At 37.3% G+C, this 14,857-nt stretch overlaps 1 protein-coding gene and 1 pseudogene across 8 annotated transcripts in view; one reads left to right on the plus strand and one right to left on the minus strand.

The window, feature by feature from the left end:
* SLC4A10 (solute carrier family 4 member 10) overlaps positions 1-14,857 on the plus strand; it is a 262,310-nt gene that overhangs the window by 205,290 nt on the left and 42,163 nt on the right. The gene's annotated exons all lie outside the window — the stretch shown is intronic.
* On the minus strand, positions 5,851-6,532 carry LOC108399502 (ribulose-phosphate 3-epimerase pseudogene; annotated as a pseudogene).

The raw sequence follows: 14,857 nt of genomic DNA on the forward strand, positions 1-14,857 counted from the left end.
TTCTTAAAAATTGTAATAAATTTTATCTGGTAAAAAGGCCTTTGGTGATAATGATAAAGCTCTGGGAAGAATTATGTGATAATAGATTAGAAGGTGATCATAGGAAGTAAAAAAAAAGAGCAATACACTCAGTGTGAAAGGTGTTGGTACTGATTATTGACTCAGACAATAGTAATGGGAAGAAAGCACACAAACTGGAAAGAGGAAGAAAAGCAAAAATTGGCAAGGCTTCACTCATTCAGTGAGTGAGTAATTATGGAATGCCTCCTAGTTTATATGAGCTGTCACAAAAAGTTTGCATACATGATTTCACTTAAACCTCATATTAACCTGTGGAACAAGTGGTACCCCCACTTTACAGGTGATCCATCTGAGGCTCCAACAGGTGAAGTCATTTGCCAAATAACACATAGCCTGTGAATGGTAAGTGAGGGTCAAACTCTCACGCATTTGGATTCAAGGCCCATGAACTTCCTCCTACAACATAATAGTAATAGTAATTGTAAATAATAATAGTAAAAGACTATCATTATTATAAACTCCTTAAAGGCAAGGGGCTACCATATATTTCTCTGTATCTTCCATAACACTTAGCATAGTACTCTGTACAAAATAATTTTAAACCACTAAATTAATGAATGAACAAACATGACTACCTGCTGTGGTCCAGACACTTTGACTATAAAAGTGACAACGTACATGGGGTCTCTGCCCCTGGGAGGAATATTATCTATTGAAAGAGCATAATATATGTTAAATGTTACACAAATAGGTACTTATTCTAGTTGACATAAGTGCTATCTCATAAAGGTACAGAGTACCATGGAAGTGAGTAATACTCTCCAAGTACTGGAAGCCAAGGGGAGGATATGGCTATTTGAATGGAGATGAAATTCAAATAAGAAAAGGTTTGAGAAGAATTTAGTGAAGAGAGCATTTTTGTTTTTAGTATTATCTAGTAGTAGTGGTGCTTTATAAAGTTACTTTACATAGTTTTGAAGCAGTATTTTCTTCTCAATATAATATAGCTATAAAGTTTAAATCAAAAGTATAAATACTTAGAGAATCTATTCTGAGAATAGAATTCAAAATATGGAAATGTACTCATAAAAGACTTATCATTACTATTTAAATAGTCATCTTAATAGAAACAAATTAAATGTTTAATAAAAAATAAACTGTGTGACACCATTAAAAATGAGAACTCTGAAGGGTAGTAGGACATGGAAAATGTTTACATTATAGTATTATATAAAAAAGATGAAAAACATTGTATGCCTATAAATATGTTGAAAATATACATGGGAAGATAAACTGAAACAAATATACCAAAAAATTACAGTAATTGGTGGAAATACAGTGAGAGATTTCCTTTTTTGTTTTTTATTTTATAAATATTCTGTGGTGTGGTTTTATTATATTGACAATTCAAAATGATTTTTTTGAAAAAGAAAAAAGAATAGGCATAAAAACATGTTTGGCTTCTACAGATAGATCGTAATTCTCTGCTTTTATGCTTTATATTAATACCTAACTTGCTAGATAGCACTCCGGGGGCTAATTTAGTCAATAATGAGACTTCAGAAAAATGAATCACAAACCGTTACTGTTCAGTGCACACAGGAAGGTGCTAATAATAACTACGAAGGCAGAGGAAGAGCATCTGCAACCCAGAAACTAAAATTAGTAATAATGTTGAAGGGAGTTCTACCAAACTATGTTATCTAGAAGAAAGCCACAGGCTCCCCTTGTGCAAGGAAGACTGATCACCTCCATTAGCCTTGAAACAAAAGCAGAGATTTCTGGATGAGGGCATTTAATCACAATGTTTATCTAATCGCTCTGTAGCCATTTCTAAAAACAAGATCGCTTGGAGCACGTGCTTTTCTCTGGGCAGTAAAGCATAATAGAGGATATGTGTGGTGCAGAATGTATTTTAAGCTACATAATCCAACACAACAATGCATATTATTGATATTTCATACTGGTGTTTTTAAAAATGTGACATAGTGCATATACTGCCTGTTTTTTGCCTTTGGATAGTTGGACTTTCCAGTCTGTAGGCTGGTGGTAGCAACAGTTGTAATAATAACAATAACAACAATGATGATACCTGACACCCACTTAGTATTTACTTATGCCAGACCCTGTTCTAGGTGCTTTTACTTATACTAACTCACTTTACCCCTACAAAGCCCTGTGAGGTTGATTGCTATCATTATCCCACTTAAAGAGAACTGAAATATAGAGAGGTTAAGTAACTTGTTCAAGTTCACTTACCTAAGTGCTTGGATTTGAATAATATAGGAAGGAACTCTGGCTGGAGAGTCCAAAGTTCACTGTCCTAGGCACCAGGCTATCTTAAGTACCTGAAGATTTTTTTTTTATTAATACTTCAATCTTATGGCCAGAGTCACTAAAAATCATTTTGGATGAAATTAACATAGGCTCTTATTCCAAACTCGTACTCCATCTTTGCACATTGCTGTCTTTAATTTTTCTTTCTTTTGTTTTTTTTCTTCTTTTCTTTCTGTAGTTTTAGATTCGAGCTATTTGGACTCAGTCCATCAGTATAGGTGAAAACAGGAAAGTGAGATTTGCCCAATAATGCAATTAAAGTAATAAATCATTTTTCTTGATTTATTTATCTAGAATATCTGCTTTTGATGTTTAAGAACAGACAGTCTAAATAGCAAGAGCCTTCTTTGAGCCAGAAAGGGTTGGTGCAGAGATCTTTCTCAAACTTCCTGGAGAAGCATGCTACCTCTGAGAACTACCTGCTGAGAGTTCAAATATCAGGCATGCAGGGTCAGGAAAGAACAATGATTTACTTGGCTATATATGATACCTGTGATGTATAAAGTAGGTCTTTTAGGTTAAACAACATATTTTTTTTTTCTTTGGAATTGATTTAGGGATGAGGAATGTTACAAACCAGACACAGGCCTGGCAAGGAGGCATAACATGCACTCACACCCACTTACAGACCCGACGCTCCAAAACTGTCTCTCCTGTGAGCTTGCCATTTTTATGCCAAATTTCTTAGTACCTTCAGAAAGTCACTGCTGAAGTGTAACTATATCCCAGGAATGGAGTAGCACATTGTGCCGTTGTCCTCACTAATACAGTAAGTCACCAGGAACAGAGGCCCCGGCCTGGAGCGAATGGGGCACACAGCAAGCAAAGAGAACAGAGAAGGGACACCAGCTTGGTGGCCAGGTTTAGATGAAGCTATGAGAAATAGGAATCTGGACAGTTGGGCCCAGGGAAGGGGAGGTGGTGTGGTTGTCATGATATGACGGCAGGGCTGCAGGGTGTTTGAGGGGAATATCTTAAAGGAGAGGGATCCTGAAAAGGGAAGCTGAGAGCACCATCCGGGAACATGTAGATTAACTTACTCTGCAGCCGTCTCACTCTTCAGGCTCTGCTGATGGAAATGGCACAGAGCCACATCTCCGAGTATATCACAGCTATAGAGCAGAAGTTTCAGGGCCAAGCAGACCCGGATTCAAATCTAATCAATATGGCCTTGGATAAGGTATCCAACACTTAGTTTCCTCCAACTAGAAGATACAGAAATCAAACTATTAAACTAGAAAAGAAAGTGCCTCCTGCCATGCATATGGTAGCTGTGTGTATGTCCTGTCTATATGCACAGAGGTACAGCAGCTAGAGAAAGCATGTATGTACGCATGCATACACACACACTTCTGCAGAGATGTAGTCAGGTATCTACTGTTACCTTCACCCCTTCTATGTTACTTCTACTAGAAACTTGCTATGCATGCTCTCTTTTACATTTTAGTTTGCTTTTATCATATATAAATTTACTTTTACTCAATTTTCAGAATATTCAAATGATTCAAACTATGGCGTTGGGCTTTTTTCTCCTGAAGTACATTAGCAGGATGACCAACTTGGAGAATTCTAATTATTAGTGACCTAAAAAGTCAAATGTTTTCCTCCTGATGTAACAGATTCAGACAACATATTACTGATTTACTTTAACAAGAAAGAGACTATTTTTCCTAACTAATGATATTAATGGTTTTCCTTTGGGCAGCACTACTACATAATAGTCCTTTATATTATCATTATTTGAATTCATGACCAGACTGGGTAAGGATTTGAGGGAGTTCTGTATGTTCAGATGACTTAAACCTGACTCGTAGCATATATACCTACCTGGGCAGACATCTGAAATAAGAGTCAGCTAGTTCTGTTACAGAATAAAGTTAGACTGGAAGTAAAACAATATTAGGTAAAAGAAGTCTCCTTTGCCCATTCTGCCTCTCATGGACTCATTTGTAAAAGGAGTACAGACCGTAAATCCTATGCCATACTAGATCCTTTCCATAGTAGAAGCCTGGGGAAGGGATTTGAGGTTTCTCATTTTTAAATGAGGACAAAAATATCTGTCCTTCCAGTAACAGGAGTGATTTGTGGATTTAAGGAGATTATATCAAAATGCTTTATAACCTACATAATAGTTATATAATGATAACTACACGTTTTGAGCATCTACTAATTTCTAGGAATAGTACTGGAAGCTTACATGTATTATGGTATCTCGTTTCAGCCTCAGCATAGCCCTGCCCAATTGTTAGGATTGTACTTGTTGTATAATGAGTTAACAGAAGCTCAAAAAGCCTGTGATTTTCTCAGGTCAAATAGGTTTGAGAAGGGTAGTCATGATTCATCTCAATATTACTTTAAAACTGAGGCTTCCATTTTCTTTCTCCTCAGAACTACGCCAACAGCATTACTTAATGTCCTTAAGCATGGGAGGCGGCATCAAGGAAAGGGAGAAAACAACTCACTGAAAAATCTGCTTCTTTAACAAAGCTGACGAAACACCCTGATAAAACCAGTGCTTATATTTTAGACCACCTGAGAACCCCTGAGCTTCACACAGTTTAGAAATCGTCTTTATGTATTGTGCATAAAGTAAAAAGGGAAAAAAAGGTGTTTTAGATGCAAGAAGAATATGGTGATGGGGAGGAAAAATTTTCCTCTGCCTTTCAGGGTTCTTGCAGCTAGTCTAAGAATTGAATTATCATGAGACAAATTAATAGGAGAAAATAAAGTTTAATTACATATATACAGGGAATCCACACAGACATGAGATTCTAAAGACAATCAGACGAAATGAGGCATATATGTCATCCTGAACTGAGGAGAAGCGGATAGGTATCTGGAACATCAAAGGAAAAAGGAAGCTATAGCAGGAATGTAGAAGAGTAAAGTTTGGGTAAACAAATGTTTGCTGGGCCATACAGAAACAAACAATGGGGTACAGAGAGGAATTTGTACGAACAGACTTTGCTAAATTCCTCCTTGTCTATCACCCCCTAGTTTATTTTTTAATGTAGGTATCTGTGGTAACAGCTTTCTTCCTGCAGCAGGTCCTCCATCTAAATCCTTTTTATGCAGTTAGGGAGAAGGTGAGAGTTCCTTTCTGAGTCTCTTGGGCCTTGATTGTTTTTAGCTCAACATAATCTGCACGCCCAAGTGGCACATCTTGGGCAAGCTTGCCCTTGTTCCCTACAGTGGTATGCCATCCCGGCCAGATTCCAAGCTTAGATTTTTAATATGTTCCATCCTACTCATATTATCAAGCATATACACAAACCACAACATGAAATAGGAAAAACATAAGGACTTCCTTCGCTTTTGGAAACAGATGGGAAACAACAAAGAATTCTTTCCAGAAATGCAGGCAAATCATTTTTTTTCCATAATAGTTAATATGCCTCTTTTAGGCATTAAGGAACATTTATGTCTATAATCTAAATAAAGCTCTATTTTTACTCTTTACAAAAATCAAGTCTCCCAGTAAAAACAGCATAATTCACCACACTGATCTTAAGAATTCCATTACTAAAACTATTAAGTATACACCCCAATTCCTAACCTCTCAGAAGATTTTTCATAATAGGCTTTAATCATTGGAATGAACAATTGTTCAGGAAAGCAACCCCGCCTCCTGTAATATCATTTGGTAGTCAACACTCTTGTTTTCCAGTAAAAGGGAAATTTCACGAGCAGAAACATTGAGATTTCAACAATGAAAAGAATGTTTCTGAGCAAATATATCTTAATAGGTTGACCACAGATCTGGGGTCTTCACTTCTCATAGTAGTGCTGCCAGACACAACCATGTCAGGCCTTGTGTTTGCACATGGATAATAGTGTCATGACCCACTTCACCATTGACCTCTATGTCTAAAGACAGGAAACTGGGTCCTCACCAGTGAACCTTTGGCATCATCTCTTCCATAAGTTTCTGCCCTCCAAACCCAGGTTCCACGGGCATAACCAAGGCCCTATCTATCTGGTTAACCCATGGTGCTAAATATTCAACTACCATTCCTAGTTTGATGGCCAGTCCAATCTTCATTCAATTCTCCCAAATATCTTTAATCAAAGCCCCTGGGTTCTCAGTGTCCTCAAAATGAAAGGAATGTTGGTTGGCTCCTACTGAAGCTATTGGCTTTTCCGACTGTTCCAGCCTGGACATCATCCTATGCATGTCAAAGAAAGGATCCTGGCCTAGTTTGGAGACTGTACTGCAGAGTGACCGAAGGTGATGTTCTAAACAAAATACCCATCCGGTACAGCCAGGTGCAGATAATTGGCTCTGGAGGCCAGCATTTTTAGGTTCTTAGCCTCCAACTGGCCCCATTGCTGTTGAGGATGCATGAGCCAGTCTTGCGGCTGGACACCATGGTGCCAGTTCCCAAGAGCCAAGTTACCCCATGAGGCCCATGGCAAGATGAAGGCATCAGAGCCTGATTTGTTCTTTTTACTTTTTTAAAATGTGTTAGTACTTTTAATCCTTAAACAGTTACTTAATTTTCTTTTGAAATGATGATTAAATTTCCCTAGGATAAATCAAAGTAAAGGCGTGAGTTATAACTTTTAAGAATTTATTTTAGAATCATTTTTCTTAAGTTGACTTGCCTATTATTCAAATGAGTCAGAACTAGCAATTCACTTTGTTTGCTGTTACTTGGGTTGTGTGAAATAACAGAAGAGTGGGTTTGTGTACTGATGTTGTAATTGACAGCTTAGTATTTCTCTCCTGCATTTAAAGAGAGCCACCAGGGTCATGTCTGTCTTATTTAATAGTACAGTTAGCATGAAGTCTTGAGTGACACTTATTGACTTTTTATTGAGTAAATTAAGCATTGTGTAAATTGCCTTCTTGACTAAACTTTCAATGAATCCTTTTTCCTGTGTTGTCACACATATAGAACAAAACATACTGTAACCTGAGTTTCTCTGAAGAAATAGCCTAAGACAGAGACTTCGTCGAAAGCTAACTGCTCTTAAGGAGCAGAAGTGAAGAGTGGGGAGAGTGATAGGGATGGGCTGAATTGTGTCCCCCCGCTCAGAATTCATGTTTGGAAGCCCATAGTGAATGGATCTGGAGATAGAGTCTTTAAGAGGTAATCAAGTGAGGTCAGAAGAGTGGGACCCAAATGTGATGAACTGCGTGCTTATATTCTGGGGTGTGAGGACACAGTGAGAAGGTGGCCGTCTACAAGCCAGGAAGGGTGCCTTTACCAGACCCCGTGCTTTGCAGCCTCCAGGTTTCTGAGAAAATAAATTCCTGTAGTTTCAGCCACCCAGTCTATGGTAATTTGTTATGGCAGTCCAAGCACACTAATGCAGTGGCATAGGAAAGGAGAGAAAGTCAGTAAGAAATTGTGCTGCTAGTTGGTCATAATTATAGGTGACTAATGCTTGATTTGATGGAATCTTTAAGAAAGCTTATGAAATGCAACTCGCAACTCTTTGCTGTGGGGACGAAAAGGGGAAGCATATCCATCATCCCCTTTCACTTATTAGTTAAGGATGGTATCAGAAGAGCAGAAAGCAAGAGATACAGGGGTGCAATTTAAAGAGCACATGGAGGTTGTACCTGCAAGTGACCAGTTGAAGCCTGTGAAGAACTGGTGCCTGCAGCAGAGCCTAGAAGAAGAGGTGGGACGACCAGGAGTTGAAGAGGCATACAAATCGTCTGATGCATAGACTGCCACAGAAATATCACGAATCCAATACTCACCAGTAATTAATTTTGTAAAATGATTTTTAAACAAACTTCATATTTTTAGTATTTCTATGGTGCTAATTAAACATGGAAAAAGAAATGAGACCATTTTTGTAAACTGAAGTGGAAAAATAATTATGGGTACAAGTACATGCTGACTCTGACAGTATTTTAGTGATGCTTACAAATAGAATATTTAGACATCATTTTTCAATATGACAGAAGAAATGATTATGGCTGAGCATTGTTTATCTCAGAATCCAAACAGGTTGGATATACTAATTTGATGATCAAAAAGCAAGTTTGGCATGTTTCTTGTCACAGAAGCAATAAGCTTTGAACTGTAGTGAAAACTACATTGAGAAATAACTAGTTTTAAAAGCTACCAGAGACAGATACTTCCAAAGATGATCATTTTTTGAACATTACTTGATGACATGATAAATTATCTTCTACTGTTGAAAATAATCCCAATAGCTTAAGCATGTAATTCTAATCGAGCGTGGTAGGGTATGTTTAAGACAAATACTGGAATGGTTTCCCCATGACAGGAACTTCTTGAATTTTTAAAAGAGAGAAAATAAAAGACAAAGCTAGATATAGGAGAAACCTTGAGAAAATTTGTTCATACTGAAATAAAAAAGTAAATTTAGACCTGCCTCAGGGAGAACCAATTAATTTATTTAAAAAATTTTGTTATCAAAACAATTCAAATATCTCCTGAAAAATGAAATAGTATTGAAAGATTACAATTAAAGTACCAGGGCATCCGAAGGCAAACTCATAAAGTTTTTTGTTTATTTTTGGTGGTACCTACATCTTTGAATAATATGCTTATATTAGTATTTCTTGGTTGACCCAAGTTCTATGTGACTAATTTACTTTTGCTCTTATTAATATGGATTCGGCTCACTTTCTGCTTTCGCCCTGACTTTCCTTCTCACTCTTCGTCTCCTTCCAATATATCACATCCTAAATGCCTTCATTCCTGCAACCTGTGTAACCATTACTAAACAAATAACCACAGATAACATATAAAAACTTACATTTCTTGTTCCATCAGCTGTAGACAGTTTTCTTTACTTCCTACCTTGTAAGAGAAGGTAACTCACCTCTCCTTCCAACTAACTTTCTGTTCCTCCTTCTACCTCCCCACTGCTGATGCTATTGTAATGGTTGGTAACACACCTTTTGTTCTGTAGCCATACTTAAATATTGATTTTCCTGAGGGTGGATTTGAAAAATTAAAAAATGCACACATTTTTAAAACCTTCACATAATTAATAGTCTTGTAAATATTGCTCACACTAGAGCTAAGTAGTACACAATGGCTACATTTCCTTCTCTGTGGCTCTAGTAGCGTGACTTCTGCGCCATCCAAAAAACAATATTCTGAACAGATACCGCCAGACTGGTGGCATACGGAGGTCTGCAGACATTCTCTCTGGTGAAACAACCATACCGGTGCAAATCATTTTAAAAAGCTGTAATGGAAAGTCTCTAGAAATTGTGTGAAGGGCATACAGCAAATGAAGGAACATTTACTAAAGGAAGTCTACTAAATCTTGGTAAGAAGGCAAGTCTGTGGCATTCGAGCTACCAACCACTTCCTCCTTACACCCATCCCAGCTGGGCATGACAGAAGCTTCACTCTGTAGGTACGGCCAGGAACACAGGGCTCCCTCTCCTCCTGGCTCCCAGAAGAGGGCATGGCATCTTCCCAGGAAGATAGGATTCATCGTCACTCATTCCCCCACCCCCACCTATGTTGCAAAAACTAAATTCTAAATTAGTGCATCCAAGACATTGGAGCACCTTTCATTCACCCAGCCCCCTGGCCCCCACAGAGGGTGCAGGTCCTATCTCAGGCATAAACCACCGAAAATACCAAGACCCCTATTGTCAAAATAAGAAGCCCCTGATTGTTGCCCCTGCCCAGCTTCCTGCTCCTAAAGCATTCAGAAAAACAATACCACTGCCTCTGCCCCCAGCTCGGGAACTAAACCTCAAAGGGTGCTCTAAAGCTCTCTCTGAAGGAACTAGTTTTATTTGAAACAAAATATAGCCTTAATATGCTCTCAAAAATAATGAAAGTTTTGGTGTAAAGCAATTAAGAGGAGGTAGGTAACTTTATAAAAGATACATTCCAGCTAGTGGACCAGAAAGAAACAGAAGAGACAACTAAGAAGTCTCCTGGTGTCAGAAAAAAACTCGGACATGACCTCAATTGCAGAGGAGCTGGAATTTAACTGGATCAGACCATCAAGCAATTATGCCTCAGGTTATTGTCAAAAACAATAGAGAAATCAGCCAGCTATTAGTAGATGGACATATGTGATAAACCCTATAGCGACCTCTAGGAAAATAATTCAAAATATATGTAGTCAAATGAATTGTCCTTTTCAGCCATTCATGAGCTGCTCAAAATCATTCTACATTTCAGTTTTCTTCCCCTTTGAAACATGTCCTTCTTGTAAAGCCTTTTATTATTTCTGGAATTGCTGGCTGCCTTCTTTGTCTTTTGCTTTCTGTGCTTGAATGTCCTTAAGTTCCCCTTGAATTCAGTAATTCTATCCTGTTCATTCTTTATTAAAATTGTAAGTGTACAGCATCGTACAGCAGATCTCTAGAAATTTTTCATATTTCATGACCAAAACTTGATACCCATTGAGCAGCAACTCCCCATTTCCTCCTCCTGACCCCCGAAAACCACTATTCTACTTTCTGTTTCTATGAGTTTCACTACTTTAGATACGCATATAAATGGAATCATGAGGTATTTGTCTTTCTGTGACTGGCTTATTTCACTTAGCATAATGTCCTCTATGTTCGTCTATGTTGTAGCTTATAAAACAATTTGCTTCTTTTTTAATGATTGAATAGTATTTTGTTGTATGTAAAGACCTTTATCATTCATCTGTGGATGGTGGACATTTCAATTATTTCTACCTCTTGGTATTGTAAACTAATGCAGTGAACATGGAAATGCAAATATCTCTTCAAGATCCTGGTTTCAGTTCTTTGAGTAGGATTGCTGAATCATATGATAATTCTATTTCTAATTTTTTGAGGAATATACGTACTGTTTTCTGTACTGCATGCATCATTTTATGCTCCTAACAAAAGAGCACAAGGATTCCAATTTCTCCACATCTTCACCAGCACTTATTTTCTATTGTTTAGTTTTGTTTATAATGGTCATCCCAGCAGGTGTGAGGTGATACCTTACTGTAGTTTTGGTTTGTATTTCCTTGATGATTTTGGTGGTATTGATCATCTTTTCATGTACCTATTGGCCATTTGTAAGCGTCTTTGGAGAAACATCTATTCAAGTCCATTACTCATTTTTATCAACTTATTTTGTTGCTATCAAATAGTACAAACTCCTTTCAGTCTTCTTAAATTTAAGACTAATTTTGTAACCTAATGTAATATATATTCAGAGAATGTTCTGTGTGCGCTTGAGAGAACTGTATTCTGCTGCTATTGAGTGGGATGTTCTGTACATTCCATTAGGTTCATTTGGTCTATAGTGTTGTTCAAGTCCTTTGTTTCCTTGTATATCTTCTGTCTGGACTCTATCCATTATTCCAAATGGCATATTGAAATCTCCTAATATTATTGTATTACTACCTTTTCCTTCAACTCCGTCAATGTTTCCTTCATATATTGGGTGCTCTGCTATAAATGAATAGATAATTTGTTATATCTTCTTGGTGAATTGACCCTTTTATCATTATATAGTATCCTCCTTTGTCTCTTTCTACAGTTTTTGACTTAAAGCCTTTTTTGTCTGATGCAATTATCCCCCTGCCTTCCTGCTCTCTGTTGGTTACCCATTGCATTGAATATCTTTTTCTATCCTTTAATTTTCACCCTATGTGTGTCCTTAAGTTAAAAGTCTCTTCTAGACAGCATAGTTGGATCTTGGTTTGTTAGCCATTCAGTCACTCTGTCTATTAATCGGGCTGCTGAATACATTTACATTTAAGTAGTTACTGATAGAGATGGACTTACTATTGCCATTTTGTTAATTGTTTTTTGTCTTTTAGCATTTTGGTTGCCTTTTCTTCTCTTTCTTCTCTTGTGTTTTATTAATTTATTTTTTGTAGTGACATGTTTTGTTTCCTTTTTCTTTTCTTTTCTCTATGTTCTCTGTGTTCTTTGTGGCTACCGTAAGGCTTACATCAAACATCTTACAGTTATGACAATGTATTTTAAGGTGGTAACTTTAATCACACAGAAATACTTTGCACCTTCCTCCCCTTTATACACTTTATGCTACTGATGTCACAAATTACGTGTTGTGCATCTGCTAACATTTTTTCTAGTAATGTGTTTTTTTATACTTTTGTCCTTTAACTTCTATACCAGAATTAAAAGTGATTTACACCCACCATTACAGTATTCTGTATTTGTCTATGTAGTCACCTTTACTAGCAAGCTTTATACTTCCATCTGCTTTTACATTGCTGTTCTGTGTACTTTTGTTTTAACTTGGAGGATTTCCATTAGTATTTCTTATAAGGCAGCTTTAGTGGTGACAAACTCAGTGTTGTTTTTTTTTTTAATCTGAGAAGATTTTATTTATCCCTCATTTTTGAAGAGCGTTTTAGATAAACATAATATTCTTTGTTGGTAGTTTTTCCCTTTCAGGACTGAATATATCATCCCACTCCTTTGTGGCCTGCAAAGTTCCTGCTGAGAATCCACTGATGGTCTTACAGAGGTTCTCTTGTGCATGGTGCTGAATCATGTTTCTCTTGCTGTTTTCAAATTTCAAATCTGACTTTTGTCAGTTTGATTATAATGTGTGTCAGTATGGATTTCTTTGGATTCACTATGACTGGAGTTCCATGGCTTCTTAAATTTGGATATTAATTTCCTTTCCAGATTTAGGACGTTTCTGTCCGCTATTTCTTTAAATAATCTTTCTGTCCCTTATTCTCTTTCTTCTCCTCATGGGACTCCTATGATGCATATTTAATCTACTATTAATGTGTCCTATACATTCCTTAAGCTTTCTTTCCTCTTTTTCAGTCTCTTTCTTTTTGTTCCTCTGACTGGATAATTTTAAGTGACCTGTTTTCGAGTTCGCCATTCTTTCTTCTGCTTGGAGTCTAATGTTGAACCCCTCCAGTGCATTTTTCATTCCATTATTGTATTCTTCAGCTTCAAAAATTCTTCTTGGTTCTTTTTAGTATTTTCTGTCGATATTCTCATTGTGTTCATGCATTATTTTCTTGAGATCATAGAATACCTATGATGGTTATTTTCATTCTTCGTCATGTAATTAATATATCCCCTTTTGTATAAGATAAGTTTCTGGAGATTTATTTAGTTCCTTTGTGTTGGCCATTGTTCCCAGTTTCTTCATATGTCTCAGAACCTTCTGTTGCAGTTGGTATATTTGAAGTAACAGCCACTTCTAGTCTTTATGGATTGGCGTTACACAGCAGAAGACCCTTACTAATCAGCCTGACTAGAGATTCTGGGGTCTCTGTAAACTTATTTGTTGTTGTTGTGGAGGGGATGCAACTTCTCTGGACTTGTGTGTGTTATTTCTTTATCAGAGGGGGCTGCTGGTTTCTCCTCCCAGTAAATCACGCCCTTGCTTCCTTTGGTGCCTATCAGCAGCACTGCAAGTTCTCTGGTTCTATGGCAGCAGCAAGGTGCCCTTCTGTCCCTTGTTCTTAGAGGCCACTGGGTATCCACAGTATGCTTAATTCCTATCAACACCCTGAGTCAGGCAAGACGGATACCAGTCCCTTGGACAACCCTCTGTTGAGTTGGAATGTCAGAGGCAGCCTCTACTTTTTTTCCCCACAGTGTAGAAAATGTGTGTCTGGGTGTTGTTACCTACCATTGCTGAGCTGTGCCAGCTTGGAGAAGGGGATGATGAGGTTAAAGTAAAATTGCTTTTCTTATGCATCTGAATGTGGCTATTCTGTTTTATGCTCACCTGTGCTTCTACAACAACTTAACTGGATTCTGGAATTCTCATCACAGTATCAAGGTCATATATTGCTGTCAGGCTGGTATTTATTTGGGGAAAATGAGGGCTGGGACTTTCTGTTTAGCCATCTAGTGATGTCATTCTTTCTCTGATCCTCTCTTGTTATTCTGAGAGTCCTTTTACTGTTTCCCTGGATTGGAAATACTCTGTCTTTCATCCATATCTGCTTTTTTATTTATCATTTATTTTCTAAGTAAGAATACATGCAAGAAAAACTGAAATCTACCAAGAATTAACTTTTTATTCTTCCTTATTTGATCTGATGGTTTGCCTCAATATAGAACTCAAGGTACAAAATAATTTTGCTTCATAATGTCGATGGTATTGCTGAGAGAAAATTCTGCTGTCATTCTGTGGAGAAGGGGTATGTAGTAACAGAGGGGAAGATTTCTGAAATCAACTGTTGTATTGTCAGACTCTCATTAGTTCCCATATTTTCAGCTCTTACTCTATTTCTTTGTTGATTATGAGCCTCTCTCCTAGTCCAAACCCTCTTGGGATTCCACTGGACAGGCCAGCCCCTCCTTTACTGTAGTTGGAAGGAGATATATATTTTATATAGTGATTTGTAGTCTACTACCATGATTTAAATTCTGAATCTGGCTTTTCTCGCTGTGTAACCTTGACCAAGTTACTTGTGCCTCAATATTTTTCATGTGGATAATGCTATTTTAAAAATTAAATGTAAAATACTACTAGCATTATTATTGCTCTGTTCTTTTTTCAAACATTCTGTTTTCATATGCTTTTCATATTCCATTTGCTTATGTCTCTCTTTTGTCAGT

The sequence above is a fragment of the Manis javanica genome, chromosome 7 (genome assembly GCF_040802235.1).
Source record: "Manis javanica isolate MJ-LG chromosome 7, MJ_LKY, whole genome shotgun sequence".
Classification (NCBI taxonomy): Eukaryota; Metazoa; Chordata; class Mammalia; order Pholidota; family Manidae; genus Manis; species Manis javanica.